Source organism: Miniopterus schreibersii, assembly GCF_964146895.1.
Source record: "Miniopterus schreibersii genome assembly, chromosome: 15".
NCBI lineage: Eukaryota > Metazoa > Chordata > Mammalia > Chiroptera > Miniopteridae > Miniopterus > Miniopterus schreibersii.
In genome coordinates, this window is record NC_138115.1 from 35,842,299 (window position 1) to 35,860,758 (window position 18,460).

At 39.3% G+C, this 18,460-nt stretch overlaps 1 protein-coding gene and 1 pseudogene across 8 annotated transcripts in view; one reads left to right on the forward strand and one right to left on the reverse strand.

Annotated features, from left to right (window-relative positions):
* LOC308567966 (uncharacterized protein) overlaps positions 1–18,460 on the forward strand; it is a 433,265-nt gene that overhangs the window by 126,533 nt on the left and 288,272 nt on the right. The gene's annotated exons all lie outside the window — the stretch shown is intronic.
* LOC308567828 (ubiquitin-conjugating enzyme E2 D3 pseudogene) lies at positions 3,574–3,928 on the reverse strand (annotated as a pseudogene). The gene has a single exon. The product of its transcript is annotated as a ubiquitin-conjugating enzyme E2 D3 pseudogene (transcript).

Here is an 18,460-nt window from a genome sequence, read left to right on the forward strand (position 1 = left end):
AGATAGGCTCTACCTTTATCATCCTAGAAGCTGAAAATGGAAGTTTCATGATGTTAACTATTTCCCTCAAGATTTCATATTAAGTAAGTGGCAGAGTTCAGAACCAAAATGCTGACTTCAGCATCTGTGCTTTTGAAATTCTTCTGGACTGATTTTTTTTCCTGAAGTAATACACAGATATAACCAACAGTGTCAGAAGCAATGGCTCCTTGTCATCAGAACCAGTCAAAGGGGAAAGATAGGTTCTCAGATGAAGTGGTGTTGACCACCTGTGCTCATGATAGGCAGAAGAGTCACTGCAGAGATTTTACCCCTTTCAGGCTACAATGAACTTTGCAGGCCAAACACAGTCCACATCAGAGAGCACACAGCTTCCAAACCAAGGCCAGGATTCAAACTCACTTACATAATCCTGCCCCTTCCTTCCTCCATCTCTCCCCTCAACCTCTTTTTTTTTTTTTTTTTTAAATGTTGGGCTCTGTCTCTATACTTGCAAGGTCTTGGTAATCTTGGGTATTTTATTACTTAAATGACCTCTGTAGCCTTGTCTTGTCAATTCAACAATTGCAATTAACCCAAGTAATATTTTTGAGCACCTATGATGTGTTAAAAACTCTCTGAAGTACCCCAGATAGTGTATTATGTAAAAGAGTAGGCTTATAGTACACCCTTGATATTCAGAAAACTTCCATCTTAGCTGCTATTCTTGGCCATGGACTCTCCTGGACAACCCTAGTCTGTTGTAGCCCACATTCCCATGTAACAGTGTTGGTGATGATACACTTGGAAAGACTTGATGAAGGTTTGGTGCTGATAGCTGCCATTAAAGCAAGGCTTTTCAGATAGTTTATGGGTCAAATATCTGAATGAGTCTTAGATGTTATCTTTGAAGTCTAATGAGCCTTCTTTGGCTTTGCAGAAGAGAACAAGATTGTGGGGAAGAGATACAAATGAAAATGGTCTCTTTCTGTCTTTTCTCTATGGTCCTTCCATCCTGAATTACTAGCTCAGTGGTTTCCAGGTGCTCTTTTATAGACCAGTGTTGATTTGTGATTACATTATCCAAGTCTTGGCAAAATATGAAAAATGTGTTTATAAATATTTTTTTCAGGAAATTATGGTGGTGACAGCGACAGTTTGCAAAGAAAATAATTGCTTGGCAAAGTAAAGTTTTGCAATCTTTTGTAGATTCATTATACTTTGGGGGCACTTTTCCTGGCCTGTTAAATGTAACTGTCTGGGCACTGCTCTTTCAGCTTGCCAGAGTTTAGACTCACTGAATCAGACAATTGTTTTGGCCCTAGAGTCCAGGTCCTAGCCAGATGCTATAATGGCCATTTTTCATCTTTGCAGACTTGAGTCTATTACTTTCAAAAGCATAATTATTGTCAGGGATGCCATGAATGGTGCAGGGAATGTTGTGGACTGAAACTCCAGGGATGCCATTTACACAATAGTCGATTTTAGGTCTATGTACATGGCATTCATGGAGTTGTGCAGTGCCCAGCTTTCCTAACCCTCTGTGGCAGTCTTGACACTGTCAGGGTCACGGTGGCCATGGTGTGACTTCCATCTTCCCCATAATTAGCTGCTTCTTGCCGCAGACTCTCTTTGTTCCCTCCTTGTACCTACTGCTGCCTTCCAGGGCCACTTTATTCTTATGACTCATTGAGAATCCAGTGTTTGTTCTCTTTTAAAAGTTGATCTGAGGCTTTATGGCCAAGAAGAGGAGACACTGAACTGCAGTGTTGTATGTGATAATCACACTGCTTATTTTCTAAAAGTGTTTAAAGGAGGCAGAATTAAAGTGAAAATAACTTGGCCCAAGAATTGCTAATTGTGTGACCTTGTGGTAGATACTTAACTATTTTAGAGTTTTAATTTATTCGTATACAGAATGGAGATAATAATTATTTTTCTTTGGGTAAAAATTAAATGAGGTGATGGATATGGAATGTTTGAAACAGGGACTAGCACATATTAGCAGCATACATAAGCTTCCCCCAAAATGAAAGTTATCTTGTCCTCCTCATCATTTTCATCCTGCTCTTGAAGCTCTGTTTCTGATACATTAAGGGTTGTTGTGTCTTTATTAAAAAAATTATTTTTATTGTTGAAAGTATTACAGATGTTCCCCTTTTTCCCCCATCGATCCCTTCTCCCCCCACCAGCCCCTCCCAGGCCGTCACCACACTATTGTCTGTGTCCTTGGGTTATGCATATATACATATAAATTCTTTGGTTAATCCCCGCCCCCCCCCCCCCCCATTTTCCTCTGAGATACCTCAGTCTCTTCTTGGTAGATCGACTCTTTCATTATTATGTAGTATCCCTCTCTGTATCTGGTAATTTTCTTTTCTCTGAAATTCACTTTTCTAGTATTAGCATAGCCATGCAGTTTTCTTTAGATTGGTGTTTCCATGGCATATATATGTATATATTCCCATTTCTTTGCTACTGTGTTAGTATATTTAAAATGAGTTTCGTGTAGATAGCATATAGTTGGGTCATTAAAAAATCTATTCTGATGATTTCTGTTTTAACTGATGTATTTAAGCTCCATATATTTAATGTAATTTTTGATATGTCAGGATTTAAGTCAAGTTTGTCACTTTATTATTTATTTTGTTTGTTCTCTTCGTTTTATGATTCTCTCTTTCCCCTTTTCTACCTTACCTGTGGGTTACTTAAACATTTTTTGCATTACATATTGCTTTATCGTTAGTGATTTTTAGTATATATCTTTGTAGAATTTATTTTGGTTTATGCAACTTTATTGAAGAAAAATAAATCAGTTGCTAGCAGAGTTGATCACTTATCCATTGACAACTTGCATCATTTATTCAGTGCTGTATTAAACAGTGTATTGGAAGATAGATTAACTAATAGCTCCAAGCCTCTTAACAATTTAAATAAAAAATATCAAAATGTTTGAGACCTTATTTTGGAATACAAAGTATGTTTGATTCCCAATTCCCAGTCTCTGTAGGACAAGAACAGATCATTCCTTTATTGACATGCGTAACATACATCACATTTTCTGATCTGTTGATGCTATAAATTCAATACCAATTCTCCAGCTACATCAGTTATGAGCATAAAGTACACCATGTAACCTCAGATCTCTAACAGGGGAAGGCTTAAACAAGAATGGATGCTGCTAGAATAATGCTGCTTCCTTTGATGTGACAACTGAGCATACATCTTCCTCCCCCTCTGAAGATTTTTTCAGCGTGTTAGAACAGTGAGGAATGGCTTTAGTCTCATAACCAAGTTAGAGTGAAGACATTGGCCACATAATACACATGCTCCATTAAAAAAAAGTTCTGAGTCTTGGGCAACTGTTCTCCTGTAACTACTTTACAGTTTCTAAAAGCAGTTATTGTCCAAAGCTGGAAGAACTTAAGTCTTCTCAGATGAGTGTGTGAATGAATGGAGGGAGGTAAACAAGAAATTAAATGAGAAAAAGGTGAGGTCTAATAGGGGAGCAGCCAGATAAGAAAATAAAAAATGGAACAGTATTTTAAAGTTTATTCCAGTTATAATACAGCTTATTCTTATTTTAAGGGAGCATCACATGACATACTTATGAGTCCATTCCCGAGATCTTTGGTCGTACTTATTTCTGTCTGTTTAATAGATCCTTGCAATCTCTAGCACAAGAGGTCATCTAGGTTTGGATCACATAGCAGTGAACAAATAGATAAAACAACTTTAGAAATAGTTAAAGCAGAAGACCACTGTGATCTCAGAACATCGAGGCAAATGCTGCCATTACTGTTAATATTTGGATGGTAAATTCCTGTCCTAAATGCAACCTGAGGTGGTTTGAAGGGGTAGCCTGTAGGAAAGTGAATTGTCAGAAAGAACACACCACCTTACATGAGCTGTCATTAGGTCTCATCATCATGGCTTGCCAATGAAACATTAGAATTTTTAAAAATAGTTTTCTCAGTGGTGCCCTAGAGATTACCTTATATTTTCTTCTAAAGACAGACTAGTTTATATGCCTGAAGTTCAAGTCAGGGCATTGCACATCTGCTTTACACTTCCCTACCCTCCCACTGCGTTATGGGGAGAGTACATATTGTTAATACTCATAAGTCTTCTCCTCAAGTAAATGTGTAAATTGTACACTTGAGTACGTATTTTAAGTTACAAAATAAAATGTTCAAAATTGGAATTTCTTACTACTCCTGACATACCCTTTTTATGTGCTTTATTTACTTAAAAAATATATATATATTTATTGATTTCAGAGAGGAAAGGAGAGGGAGAGGGAGAGAGAGAAACATCAATGATGGGAGAGTCATTGATCTGCTGCCTCCTGCAGGCCCCCCACTGGGGATTGAGCCCACAGCCCAGGCATGTGCTCTGACCAGGAATGGAACTGGAATCTCCTGAATCCTAGGTCGATGCTCAACTGCTGAGCCATGCCTGGCCCAGCTATGTCCTTTATTTTTGCTGTTGATCTACACATGAAATTATATAAAGATTCTTCTTATTTTCTTAACAGGATTTAAAAAATTTGATTCATTTCCTGTGTTCAAGAGCCTGAGCACTGTGGGTTTATTGACCAAATTTTAGAAACCATGACAGCTCAGGAAACATAACTTATTTTCCCCAAACAAGCTATTTAAAGTCAGAAGAAACCTCTCCTGAATTGTGCTACAATTATTTCTTTGCTTTTAGAAATATTATTGCCACCTACTTATGTCTTCCTAAACAAATAGTTCTGTTTTGCCTGATTTTGAACTTTATATGAGTGGAAACATACATTTATATTATTTTGTAATCTTGCTGCTTTTGCTTCATATTATGGTTGTGAAGCTCATTCATGGGGTTTTGGGTAGATAGAAATAAACAGGTAAACTCTATATAATCTAACAGAAAAATTGGAAGTAGACTTGAGGAAACTGAAATAGCCAAAATTATTTTAAAAAGTGCACAACCTCATTAGTAATCAAGAACATGCAAATAGAATTTAGAAAACCTCACACTAAACAATACCACCATTTACCTGCTCGATTTGAAAAACATTAAAAGTGTGGCAACCCTGTGTGGTGGTGAGAATGAAGAACAATAATAATTGTCATACACTGCAGGTGGGAGCAAAATTTATAGTACAGCCAGTTTTGAAAACCCTCTGGCACAGTGCTGGGCAAGACCTCGGCCGTTCCTCTCTTACCTGTGTAATGTAGAAACTCTGCGGCACATGTGAGTCAGGACTCTGGTCAAGGATATTTACAGCAAGATTATTCACAGTTGCTCCACACTGGAAGGAACTGGATAAATCAGCTGTAGTGGATTCATAAAATAGAATGCTATGTACAGCACCAAAAACGAGCACAGCGCCATTCACTTTATATTTCAGTGAATTAACTTAGTGTCTTATCCATTTCATCAGTTTTTGACTATGTCTAGTGACATTTTGGGAGTTTCCTCCTCAGACTAATATCATCTATAGAAATGTTCCATTTTGCAGGTTGCAAACCTGACAGACAGTTCACCATATTTATGCTCACATCTTATTCAAATAAAACCTAATGAGTTCCTGCACTTTTTTTTTTTTTTTTTCAGCTCAAAGAACAAGGCAAAATTTAAAAGTGTGGTGTTCTCAACAGGTCAGCACAGTGCATGGTCACACAGCCTGGCCTCTAACTTGTGAAAAAAGCTCTTTGGGAATTTCAGAAAACAAAATGCAGCAGAGACCAAGGTAGCAGGTGGGATTCAACTGAAAGAGAAAATGCTATTTGGTGTTTATTTTGAGAATCTATACCTGGGAACACTGGAAAAGAAATTGTTTTTCAAAAATTTGTGATTGAGTGTATGAGCTGGTGAATGAATTTTGCAATCTTAGAGTCTTTTTTTAAAAAAATCCATGAAAGATTAAGGAGGAATGGGGAAAAGTTAAGGGCTCCATACCTGGCCCCTTGCAGTTCTGGTGGTGCACTAAGCATTCTACACCTAGTTTAGACTTAGGAGATTTCTTTAAAGCTTTTGGAAAGTGATCTAATATTAAACCACAGCTCCCTTTAGTATCGGTTTACAACTGTTCAAGCAGCAGTTTGTGTTTTCAGAGGTGATTCTATGTAACTAGGCTCTGCAGGTCTGGCAAAGCTGAGACTCGGTGCCTCTTCAAGTCAGCTCTAACCTATCTGCAGTGGGACAGCCGTAGCAGCCATGTACTCACCTGCTTTTGATAGCATTTGCTAAATTTTCCAGGCACCAATGCCAGACTTCAATGGCAGCATACCAGGATTTTGTACATATTGGAGATTTTCAATTATATTTCCAAGGGAGAACTTGGCATTCAAACCCAAGCTTCCTTTTGCCTCCAGGTACAAAATCTCTGCACCGCAGAATAAATGTGTCAAGGTGTCTTCTGGAGGGGAGGAAACCCAGACTATTAAATGAAGATTCATAGAAATGTCTATGAGGACACATCCCAAAGACTCTCTGCCTAGTCTTACTTCCTCTACTTTGCTTGATACAAGATCCACCCCACAGCCTGCTGGACTGAGGTGTCTGCAGCTAATCTGGCTTCACTTAGTGCTCTCCTTCTGGACTGGAGAGTTTAACCTCAATTCACCAAGCATGATCCTGATCCCTGTGGATAAGCCTCCTGCTGTCTAGACCAAGGCTACATAAATTCTGAGTGCTTGGCTATACTGCATTAGCAGCCACTGAGCCCTAGTCAGCCACTGGGTCTTCAGTTTTCCCATCTGTAAAATGCAAGAATTAGACTAAATGGCTCTTACATCTAGATTGATTAGCTTTGACCTGAGCTTGTCTTTTGACATGATGCCTTCACCCTGTTCCTTGCCAGTGTAGATTTTTGCATTCAGGCTGGAAACGGTTAGCTTAGCAAAATATCGCAAGGAGCAAAAACCTCTAATATTCTGCGTATTCCTGGCAAAACATTGTCATTTCCTGAGGATTCAGCGACGCTTGGACTAGAGGCTGTCCTGAATATTGACAAAGACAGCTACCATGGAAAATTATGTACAATGTTATTTTGTAATAATTTTAAGATCAGGCAGGAGTCCTTAACTTTAGGCCCATGGACTCTGGAAATGTGTGTGCATGCATGGGCCTGCATCATCATTTTCTTTATGGAAAGAGGGCCCAATGCTTTAATCAGTTTCTTTACTCAAAAACTTGAGAACCTCTGATTTGAGGTGTGAGTTTCTTGCATAGTAAGAAAAGCATACACTTGGGAAAAATTTCTAAATTTAGTTAATGCACAGTACATTGAACATACGGTTGTATAGGCTAAGCAAACGACATCTTATTTTTTATCTTGTGAAACTTCAGTAAGCGAATTTTAATGCACGACATCACAAGCAAACACCTCCGTGATGGCATTTATTTCCCATCAGTATTGGTTTCTGTCTCCATTCCTCCGCCTCTGCCTGCCTCCTCACCTCTTCCTCCCTCTCCCCTACTATTTCTTTTATCTCCTCTCTCCCTCCCCCTCCAGCTCTCTTCTGTATCCCTTTTTGTCAAATAGTTTTAGGGCAGAAACAATATCTTCTTTACAATTGTATTTGCAGCTCCCAGGACAGTTCCTGGCATATGGCAGTTACTAAAAAAAAAAGAAAAAATTAAAAAAATTATTGCGTGAACATATGAACGAAACACCCAGAACTGATATTGTTCTTAGTCTTTGCATCGTAAGGCAGTCAGGTGGATCCAGGAGAGTGTGGAAAGTATTTTTCAGGAGGAGTTCTGGTCACCTGTGGGTCAGACAGGTAAGAGTTGTTGAAAGTAACGCATCTTCTCAAGTACGGGCAAGACTCCACGGGTTGGAGATGCTTGTTGTGGCAGCCAGTTTCCAAGGTGGCCTCCAATGATCCCTGCCTGGTAGCCACACCCTTTCGTGGTCTCCTTCTCACTGTACCAGCCTTGGCCTGTGTGACCAATAGCGTATGGTAGAAATGATGGCACGCCACTTCCAAGATTAAGTTATAAAACAATACTGTTTCTCTCTTGTGATCTCTACCCCCCCACCCCCCGTGTCTCTCTCCTTGATCACTGCTTGCTCTGGGGAAAGACATGCCTGTGGGTCTCTCCATAGAGAGACTCGCAGGAGGACTGGAAGCATCTTCTTAACAGCCACGTGAATGAGGTAGGATCCTCCAGACCCCAACAAGCCTTAGATGATGCAGCTGGTACCTGAGAGACTCTGAGCCAATCCCAGCTAAGTCATTACTGACAGTCAGAAGTGGTAAAATTGTCAGTATTTGTTGTTCTAAACCCCTAAGTTTGGAGTAGTCTCTTATGTGACAATAGATAACTGATACAGTTGTTGGATGACACCTTTGGGTGGTGTTAGATAGAGTGAATGAGCTGGCATGAGCTAATTAGCTTTTACTTTTTGTTTTGCTGATTAATGCACAGGTTGGGGCAGACAGAACTCTGGCAGCTGGCTTATGACCTTGGGGAAATAACTTTCCTCTTTGGAGTTCCTTTTTATCATATGTATAGTGAAGAAATTGTCATTGTAGCCCTGTATAATTTTTCTGTATGAAACTGAGCAAGTTCTGTAACTCCTAATGATGTCAGAGTCCACTTGTTCCTAAGGACAACACTTCTTTTCCTCTAATTAACCACAGATATATTAACTTACCCACTAACACAGAATCTATTCATTTATAATCTAAGGATGTTAACTTCCTCAAAGTCAGGACTGTCTTGTGCGCTCCTGTAGCTCCTCTTCTAGGACAGTGATTGATATATGCACAGTGTAGTAGTTATATGTTGAAAACCTGAATTGCTGGAGAGGAGGAGCATCTTCTCTCATGGGTATTACATCTACTGATATTGACTCTGAAAATCAAGGCTGGGTGAATGTGCTTTGGGAACTGCTTGAGTGTCTAGTAAATTTTGCTGGTATTTTAAATTAATTTTTAAAAATATATCTTTATTGCTTTCAGAGAGAGAAAGGGAGAGAGAGATAGAAACATCAATGATTAGAGTCATTGATCAGCTGCCTCCTGCACGCCCTCTACTGGGGATCCAGCCCGCAACCCGGGCATGTGCCCTGACCGGGAATCGAACCACGATCTCCTGGATCCTAGGTGGATACTCAACCACTGAGCCACACTGGCCGGGCTTGCTGGTATTTTTGACAGGCAGAATCATCCTGTTTAGAACAAAGGATGAAGAATAGAAGAAGAGGGGGGAAAGGAAATTAAAACTAGGTTGATCACACCCTTTTGTGAGTTTAAGTGGCTTCTTTATCCTACTTATATCTATACCTTTATATCTGTATCTGAGATGATATTTATGGACATCTCGTCTACCCTTAGATATCCCCATCTATTTATGATTATTACAATTATTGTGGGAGATTTCTTCTGATCTTTAGCAGGCCATCTTTGTTCCGTGGATATCAGTTACTCTGGTACATTTTAGGAAACTTTACCAGAGCGAAGCATCTGTCTAACTACTTACATATAAACAAATCAAAATGAACATAACTGGCAACATTGTTTTTTTTAAACGTGGAAAGCCTTATCAATAAATGATATTGTTGTCATGGAGTGTGTGCGGTGTAAATGCGTTTTCTGCCAGCTGTGCATTAGACTCTCACAAGGGCAAGGGAAATTGAAACTGTCTTTCTAATGGATCATAAATCTTGGAAATGATTTGAATTCATGGATTAAGTGTCAGCTTTGAAAGCATTTGCTGATTTATCTTGGATCTTAAAAGAAGGAACATTTCTATGACAAATCCAATTAGTGCATTTTCATATTCTGCGTTGTAGTTTTCCAGAATAATATTCTTCAAAGAAATGATATGGCATGCAGATAATGCTTCCTATTAGAAGATTTTTACTATTATTAACCTTCTCCCTGCTAAATTAGAAAACTCTTGGAGATTACGAATATGAAGATAAGTGTTGTACTGAAATGTAGATTATGATTAAAAACAGTGGATCGCATCACAGAAATACCAAATGTTATGTTAGTTAATAAATGGCTAATCCAGCTGTATCGGTGTGACTGGGGTAAAATCTGAATTTCTATGTAATTTCCTTCGTGTTCCTCCCCTCTACTTATGCCACTCCTAACGGAAGGAAGTTGTGAGTACTTTCCTGACTTGGAATAGCTTTTGGCAACTTCAACATGTCTCTCCTTGCCTAAGCTCAAATGAAAAGCTTTCTATAAAAGCCAGCAGTTTCCCTTTTGGTCTGGGGAATTAGGCCAGGTACTGCCTCCCATCCTTTAATTAGAGATCTTAAGCTCTGTCTGAGTCTCTGGTCCATTTCCTGTTGCTTCTCATATTTATACCGTGTCTTCCCTGAGTCTCTGCAGGCTGCGGGCATCTTCGGATGTGCAGCAAGCTGCCACTTTCCCAAGGATCTCCTTCAGCTTTCACCCTCCTTGACTCCTACCTGGCATCCTGAGGAAGAGTGATGTCCTATCTGTGCTTGACACCAAGACACCTCTGCCAGAGCCAGAGCCCAGCGCTCTTCTCTCCAGCTTAAATAAGAGAAAAGATTGAGTTTTTGTGGTTTGTCCCATGACCCGATGGCCATGGTGCCATTTTAAGGGAGGCTTAGGGCACGATACACATTTCCTCCTGCAGCTGAAATTTTAGTGGCAGTCCAAGTCTGTGATTGCATATTGTCAAGGTCGTTAGCTTTTATAACATAATCTTAGGCTCATGAAGTTAGATGCTCTATAGGGTTTTAAAGAGGTGGATTGTGGCTAAAATTGGTTGTAAAATACCACATTGAGCTATACGATACTTGGCCCTTGGGCCAGACTTTCACGGTTAGTGGGGTTATATATAATAAGTTGCCCAATCTTTAGTAGAACTCTCCAGCTCTGATGCACCCAGAGGGAATGGTTCTGTGGCTCTTTAGCTACACTGTCTTAATTTGTCCAGTGCATTTGAACTTTCATATGTATGATCCCTTCGTTTCATTCTTCTACCGATCCCCACCTTCATCAATACAGAATGACACGGCTAAGTCAGGCTTATAATTGTTGGCTGTCATCTTTTCAATGGGGGTGTGTGTGCAGCTTGGTTATATAGATTTTATTATCCTTGATACCTGAGTTCATTCCCTGATCTTCAGGAAATAGTGTGCATTTTCTGCTTGGTTCGCTTGAAGATTAGACCTTTATGACTAAATTTCCTGTGTGCCTACATTGTTACAGTATCTCCCTGTTATCTGACGTTTTATCAACAAGACTCCATCATCTAGCGTTTATCTTCTACTGTGGTGCAAGCTGACTGCTTTCTAAATTACTTCTTGCATATAGCTTTTTCTTTCCCAGTGTTTCTCCACCTCTACCACTACTGCCTTCATTCATTCAAAACTATTTTTTGAGCACCTGCTGTATCCTAGGCACCACTCTAGATTCTGGGAATACAGTAGTGAACAAAACAGATGAAGCCACCTGCCATCGTGGAGCCTGTGTGGCAGCTGTGACTGTTTAGGCCCATTCACTGTAACCCCTGCTCCTGTTCTCTGTCTCTCTTCTGTATGACCCACGTGTTCAATCTCATGAGAATCTCTCTTCCCCCAGCCTGGCTCTGCCGCAAACGACACTAAGTGCAGGTTCCTGTCTCTGCCACCAGACGCAGGAGACATGTTTCTGGTGTCTCACTTTATCAATTTGAAGTACACTTTCTCAATAGAAACATTAGAATAACATGAAATTATAGTGATGGTCTTTACATTATGGATAAAAAATACTTGTGTGGGCTGCCCTAAGCACTATTTATTACACATGTAACCTCTGCTTTCCGACTGGAAAATTTACAAGTGGATTGCTGAAACCCAAGGTTGTCAGTAAGAAGTTTTTTGTTCTATAATTTAAGATTGTGATGACGACCTTGGAGCTCTTTAAGATTTAGAAATGGCCTCTGAATTATCAAAGAATGATTACCTATTCTTGAATCTATTTTTAGATTTATTTTTCTATATCCTATTTCTTGGAAGAATGATAATCTACTATACAGGGTAGATATAATAACTCCATTGATTTCTTCACTCCCCAATAAAACCTCTATCATTTGACCAGATGAGAAATAACAAAAAGTTTACTGTACTCAGGAGTCTCCTTGGTAAAATAGAAACCTGTGACTCCAGGTTATCTTTGAAGCCTGGGAAAAGTAACAGAGATGAATTGTTTCATCTCTCTGACCGAACAACGTCTCAACAAAAAAACCCCACTTTTTGAAAAATGAGATAAAATGGTGTCTAGTGAGCCATGATTTCAGGTTAGTGCAAGCCCAGAGCACCCAGGAGGGTCTCCTTCGGGCATCTCAATTAGCAGTATGAATTCATGGGGCTCCTCCTGTTCTCTGAGTGGCCTAATTATCTGCTACCTAATCTGTTCCACAGCCTCGTAGGGCCACACGGAGAGGAAAGGAGGTACTGAGGGTTGCAAAGGCGGCCTGGCTGGCCGCAGAGGAGTGCCCTGGGCATCTCGGAAAGCCTCCACCTCCTGAGCTCAAAGCCACACCTGTCTTCCCTCTGCCTTTCCATTGCTTTCTGTGTTTAGACTGTGGGAATGTGTGCAGAAGATATTCTTTAGGGGATCACGGACTGGATGAATGAATACAGGCTGAGCTTCAGGAGCTTCCTCTTTGTTTTTGCTCAGCTTTCCTCAGCAAAGGCTTTGAAGACAACCAAAGGAGGGAGGGGTTGCAGGAACGGATATCCCCTCTGTTTAGATTGCTGCTTGCTCTGTGTTTCTCTCTGCAGGCTGCAGTCTGGCATGTAATCTGAAACAGAGTTTCAAATCTTCTATTTGGGTGCCTTGGAGAGGCCTTAGGTTCGGGTGAGAGGAGCTGTGGCTCTTGTATTGAAGCATTAGAGGTAGAGTCAAGTGCTGATCAATTTCATCTCTAAAAATTTCTTCTAAAGAAATACTGCTGATGAGGATTAAGATTTATCTGTAAATCTGTAGAGAGACTGCCAGGGACAGAAATAGAGCGCAACGGTTAAGTGTTTGCTCAGGCTGGAATCAGAATGTCCAAGTTTAAACCTTGGATCTGTACTTTATTGGATATGTGACCTTGAGCAAATTATTTAACTTCTTGTCAGAGTTTCCTCAGTTTCTAAGAGGAGTATTATCACTGTACCTATTTCACAGAACTGTGGTCAACATTAAATTCATTAAGAGTATCAAGTTCTTAACACAATGCACGCCATATATAAGCACTTGAATAAATATTAGTTAGTACATTATTGTTATTAGGTGATTTATCATAACATTGTTTATAATGGAAAATTGGAATGACATAAATATCCATTAGTAAGAAACTAATTAAAGAAGCCATTATGGTTTCATATAATATGAGATTATACAGCTATTAACAATGATATTTCCGAAGACTTGTTAATGACATGGAAAAATATTGCTCAATGTTAAAAACAAGTTACAAATATTATGCATAGGGCAATTTCTTTTGTTAAAGATAGTGAGTGGGTATACCCAGAGAAAAGGGCAGAAAATGTGTACACAGCCCAGCCGTGTGTGGCTCAGCGGTTGAGCATCAATCTAGGACCCAGGAGATCGAGGTTCGATTCCTGGTCAGGGCACATGCCCGGGTTGCGGGCTCGATCCCCAGTAGGGGGCGTGCAGGAGGCAGCTGATCAATGACTCTCTCATCAATGATGTTTCTCTCTCTCTCTCTCTCCCTCTCTCTTCCTCTCTCTGAAATCAATAAAGATATATTAAAAAAAAAAATGTGCATACAAAGTGTTAGCTCTTGGATCACAGCTGACTTTTCTTCCTTAGTTATATTTTCTATTGTGAACAATTATTTCATTTGCAGAGAAAAAAGTATATATATTTTATTAAAGCAAGAGCAACTTGGTTTCAATAACTTAATCATTCTGTTTATAAAATGGGAGTAAAAGTGATAGCTGTGTCATAGGATTGTTGTATTAAGTTTTCAGCACACGGTCTCTTCCCCATTGTGGCCTTCCCTGACCACCTGATAGAATTAGCCCAACAATCATCTTCCAGTGCATTCTCCTGCCTTATTTGCTTCATATCCTTTATCTGCCCTCTGAACTTGTGTATTTATTTGCATTTTTTTCTTCTTTTTATCTTTTCTCTCTGGAATGAAAACTCCATATCTGGGAGACCTTATTGGTTTTGTTTACAGTCGAGGTGCTTAGAATATTGCCTGGCAGCTCAGGTATTTAATAACTAATTGTCAAATGAATAATGAATATCAATTAGTTTGCAAAGTGATCCAGAAAATGTTAACTATTGTTATTAGAGGCAGAAATATATTTCACTTCAAATGCCTAAAAAATAAATGAAATCAAAAGGCTTGTCTCTAGTTAATGAACATGTAAAAAGTCATATCAAGAGCTAACACTTACATAGGTTTACTAGATGCCTGACCTCAGTTTTCAAGATTGATTAAAATAGCTGTCTTGTTGAGCCAGTTACCTCGTCATCTTATTTAATTTTCTCAGTAGTACTACGAGGTCTGCTACTTCCTTGTTTTATAGATTATTCTGAGAATTTTGCAGATCATGTAAATGAGGCCTAGAGAGGTCAAATAACTTGCTCAAGTTCACACAACTAATAGAGCACAGAACTGCGATTGACACCTGGGGAGTCTGGCTCTCCGGTTTGTGCTTCTAACCCCCACAATATAATACTAATGCTAAGGAACTCTAAAAATTATCTGGATATGAAATTATGTTTACATTTGTGTATGCCTATCAAGTACTTGGTGTTAGGTTGAGTAGTTCAATAATTTCAAAAGAGAAACAGGAGTTGTACACATTCAAAACTTGAAAAACTAAAGAAAATCAATAAAGCAAACAATTCTATAGCATTTCATGCTTAAAAGCAACTTTCACCTACTTTATTTCATTTTATTGATCCCAAATATCTTAAATCTGAAGCTAATCTTGGAAAGAAATATTATAGTCAAAGATTAATAGCCTAACTATGTAAAGGAAACTTAAAAATTGATGGAAACATTACTGATACTTTAAACAGAAAAAATATTGGAAATATAAATTCAAACAAAAATAAGAAATTCAAGCCTGCACAGCGTGGCTCAGCAGTTGAGCATTGACCTATGATCCAGGAGATCCTGTTTTGATTCCCGGTCAGGGCACATGCCCGGGTTGTGGGCTTGATGCCCAGTCTGGGGTGTGCAGGAGGCAGCCGATCAATGACTCTCTCATCATTGATGTTTCTATCTATCTCTCTCCCTCTCCCTTCCTCTCTCTGAAATCAATAAAGACATTTAAAAGAAAGAAATTCAAATAACTTTTAAATGCATGAAGAAATGTTTATGTTTACTATTAGTCAAAAAATTAAAGCAAATTAATACAATACTGCAGTAAAATTTTTTTGGCTAAGCAAATTACTAAACATTATAAAAGGTTTAATTCGCCATGCAGACAAGGAGTAGTGAAATGGTATTCTCAGAAACATATAGGAGCATCAATTAGTACAGACTTCATGGCAACTAGTTGGTCTTATTATTTTAGGGGTCCTAAAACATCCATCCTTTGCTTCATTAGTTCTTCTTCTAGGTAATAATCAGAGGTGTGGAAAGGATTTGTGGTTATCTTGGTGTTATTTATAATTATTAAAAAAGAGAGAGAGAACTCTTGACCCACAAAGTGACAGAGACATAATTAAATACATAATTGTATAAATTTTTAAAGGTATTTTTAATCTTCTAGAATAGTGCTCATGATTAAATGTTGTGTAAAGAAAAATGCAGGGGCCTAAATACTAAAATGCATAGTCATGCCTAGAAAAAAGTTTGTATGAATTTTCATCCAAGTGGCCACCTTAGTTTCTTCTGAATATAAGACATGAGTGTGTTTCTTTTTATTTTTTATGTTTCTTTTCTCTATTTTCTATACCTTTGAATGACAATAAAAAAATTAAGCATTTTTAAAAATAGACACACAGTGCTAAAAGTTAGTGTAAGAACTTCACGATTTGCCCCAGGACAAGCACATTTAAAAAATAGCTGTGTGTCAAGCAGCAGAACATTTGCAAATATAAATTTGAAGATGTCAGACCTTGCTTTGCTCTTCAATTAAAATTTAGTAATTCAGGCCCTAAAAATGACAGTCAAGTTCAAGCATTCCAAATGCACTCAATTTTATGTAAATGTTACAGAAGAAATAAAAGACCACAAAGAAAGAAAGAAAGAGTCTTACTGGTATCTGCAGAGAGTTATTACCATGCAGTCTTGTTAGGTACCAGCTAGCCACTGTAAAGGGGAGAAAAACCCCTTTCGGTCTGTTATGAGGTTTTTCCCTGCCTCATTGCCTTTTTGAAGCTTCGTTGCTTTTATGCTTATAGTTTTAACTACTATCGTTACCTTTTTTCTGCCAAAAATGAATACAGCATTTATACGTGATTTCTTCCTCTGGCCTCCATTCTTAACCGTGCAGCTCATGCATCAAGCAGGTGAGCAGACGGCCCATACACCTACAGGGTCCAGCTTTCTTTCTTTCTGGTGCCTGGGTATGGGTTACCCAGTCCTGCTCCCACGGTACTGGCTTTTCATTTTCCTGTTTTTCTTCTTAAATCACGTGTGCTTATCCCCTTTTTTCAATAGTTATTACTATGTTAAAAAGGATTTGGTGGTCAGAGTAGGGATAAAAAGGTCTCAGTTTTGCCCTTTCTCCATCAGTTAGGATATTTAGGTTATACTCTGGTAACACACGACACCCAAACCTCAGTAGCTTCAAACAACAAATGCTCGTTCTTGCTTAAATCTCAGGTCTATTGCAGATTAGATGTATTTCTCCTTACATCACCTTTAAGATGTACACCCAGATCTAGGTGAGGGAGCAGCCAGCATTTGGGGTGTTGCTGCTTGCTCTGGCACAGGGAGAAAAATAAAGTCATGGAGTATTTCTCACCAGCCATTTAATGCTCTGACCTTGAAGTGACATTCTCCACTTCTCTTCACTGCTCTTTGGCCACCACTAGTCTCGAGGTTCCACCCAACCACTGGGGAGGGCATCAGGAAGAGCCCAGCAGACAGACAGCTGGGAATAATTAGAAAACAAAATCAAGAGCAACTATACTTCTACCCCTAAAATAAATATTTTTGAGACTTTTGGTGGTTCTCGAGAGCCAGATGCTTTTATTTCAATAAGCCTATGCATATCAGAGTTTAGCTGAACCAAGACCTTTTTGGTCCTATCTGGTGTGTGGCAGGCTATTTGTTATAACTGAGTTCAGTCTCAACTCATAGTCCTTGTTCACAGAAGTTTCTCCTGAGTCCCACATCTAAAAATCAAAACAAAAGAACAAACAAAAGCAAAACCCTCCCCACTATATACGTACCGTATTCGCATATTATTGTCATTAAAGCATTTATTTTTATCTGAAAGTATCTTGCTCATTCATGTTTCACTTATTTACGAACTGTTTTGCCCAATAAAATAAACTCCATGAGGATAGGAATCTTGTTCTTTACATACCCCTGAATTCTTAGAAATTTCAACAGTTCCTGGTCGATACGAGGCTCTTCCTCCCTCCCTCCCTCCCTCCCTCCCTCCCTCCCTCCCTCCCTCCCTCCCTCCCTCCCTCCCTCCTTCCTTCCTTCCTTCCTTCCTTCCTTCCGTTCTTTTATTAAAAAAAATATTTCTTTATTGGTTTCAGAGAGAGGAAGGGAGAGAGAGAGAGAGAGAGAGAGAAACATCCATGATGAGAGTCATTGACCGGCTGGCTCCTGCACGCCCCTGACTGGGGATCGAGCCCAAAGCCTAGGGGAATGGAACTGTGACCTACTGGATCCTAGACAGATGCTCAGCCACTGAGCCACGCCAGCCGGGCCTTCTGTTCTCTGTTTTAATTTCTCTCTCCTATCAGCCTCCTTTAACATGCACCTTTCTTTCCCCCTTTCATTCCTACCTACTTAAATCACCCATTTCCCCCCTGAAAGGGAGTAATTTTTCTAATCCAGGAAGAGAAAATGTGCTCGTTGTTCTCATAACCAGAAAATCGATTCCAAGGGAGAACCACAGTGTCGAAGACGGTCTGTTAGACTGGGGCTCGGGGGCCTTGGCTTGGGGCAAATAACTCCTGGGCCTCAGCGCTCTCCTCTGCGTAAGGAAGAAACGCCTTTACACCTATCCCGTCTCTGAATCTGTAAATCTATGAACATTTTAACAATGGCATGATTAAGCTTTAGATTTTAAAGCTTAATATTTTCAAATACTGCACCCACAGGTAGTTTTAGTAGAATATTGCTTTGTTTTCTCTTTCTAAAATACGTAGAAGATGACGCATTGACACATTGACATGAAGCCTGTGAGGTCCACATGAAATCAGTCTTTGTGCAGTGCAGTCACCGCTTATATCTTTCTATTCAGGTAAAACACATGCACACACACAATATCCTGTGTTGTTATAGACACTGTCCTTATCCTCATTGTCTGCAGATTTTGAGGCTGGCAGCTGTTCAGACAGATAGTGGG